Source organism: Numida meleagris, chromosome 2, assembly GCF_002078875.1.
Source record: "Numida meleagris isolate 19003 breed g44 Domestic line chromosome 2, NumMel1.0, whole genome shotgun sequence".
In the NCBI taxonomy this organism is placed as follows: domain Eukaryota; kingdom Metazoa; phylum Chordata; class Aves; order Galliformes; family Numididae; genus Numida; species Numida meleagris.
Window position 1 is genome coordinate 103,451,958 of NC_034410.1, and position 1,460 is coordinate 103,453,417.

The following is a 1,460-nucleotide window of genomic DNA, read 5'->3' on the forward strand; positions in this document are numbered from 1 at the left end:
TGGAAATTATCTAGACCCTAGTAAGAGCTGTAAAAACACAATACAGAGGATTACCTATTAAAGATATAAATGGCTGATTATCCCCCCTCTTCTACCTTTGCTCTTTCATGAATACTTTTTTTCTAAAAGAATTATTTGTTTTGAAGAAGAATAGATTGGGCTACTAAACTTCTGTAATTGCTTCAGGTTTGTTCTTGATATAACTTTGGAGATTTCCTGACAAAGCACTGAAAATTTTGTTCTTTCTGAAATCTCTATTGCTCATTATCTGAAAAGAACCAACTTTTATCTGAATCCTGAATCTAAAGTTCTGCATTTTAGGAAGTGTAGTAATGTTGTTACTGTTTAGTATTTTATATTGTGTTGGCAGTGTGGCAGTGTGCACTTGCAGCCCAGAAAGCTGGTCACATCTTCGGCTGCATCAAAAGAAGTGTGGCCAGCAGGTTGAGGGAGTTGATTCTCCCTTTCTTCTCCACTGCAGTACTGTATACAGCTCGGTGGCCTCCAATGTAGTAATGGCATGAATTTGTTAGAGCAGGTCCAGAGGATGGCCACAAAGATTATCAAAGGGCTAGAACATCTCTCCTGTGTAAACAGGCTGAGAGAGATGGGGTTGTTGAGTCTGAAGAAGAGAAAGCTTTGGAGAGACCTTATTGTGGCCTTCCAGTACCTAAGGAGGGCCTACAGGAAAGATGGGGGGGTTTCTTTGTAAAGGAATGAAGTGATAGGATAAGAGGTAATGGCTTTAAGCTAAGCAGGTAGATTTAGATTAGGCATGATGAAGAAATTCTGTACTCAGAGGGTGGTGAGGCATTGGCACAGGCTGCCCAGAGAAGCTGTGGATGCCCCGTCCCTGGAAGTGCTCAAGGCCAGGCTGGATGGGGCCTGGGCAGCCTGACCTGGTCCACGGTGTCCCTGCCCATGAAAGGGGTTTGGAACTAGATGATATTTGAGGTCCCTCCTGACACAAACCATTTGATGACTCTATGATATTGCATCGCAGTAAGATTGGTCCAGTTTCCCTTCTGAGTTTAGATATCAGGCTATGCCTTCTGATCCCTGGATCATACTTGCACAACTTGCCATTCATTTATCCTCCAGGCACCATTCTGTGACAGTACTGGATTGAATGAAAAATAATTTGGGCAGTCTTCATTGGAGACTCCATTAAGACTTCTTGACTTTAGAAGTGCAGAAGAAATCAGCAACTTACTGGGTGAGCCTTACCTGCTGTCAGGGAGCAGATGGTGCAGGCAAAAGCATTGGCTTTTTCTTCCAAAAATACTGAGCTCAGAGTGGTTACTAAGCAGTAAGAAAAGAGGAGAAAAGTGAGGAAATCAGTAAGATTCACATGTGAAGTGGTGAGGTTGTGGCAACCTGTAGTTTACATCGTGCTCATTGCATGTGAGTATCTTCATTATCTGAGTCCATGTGTCAGCAGAAAAGGATGAGCAGGAGGA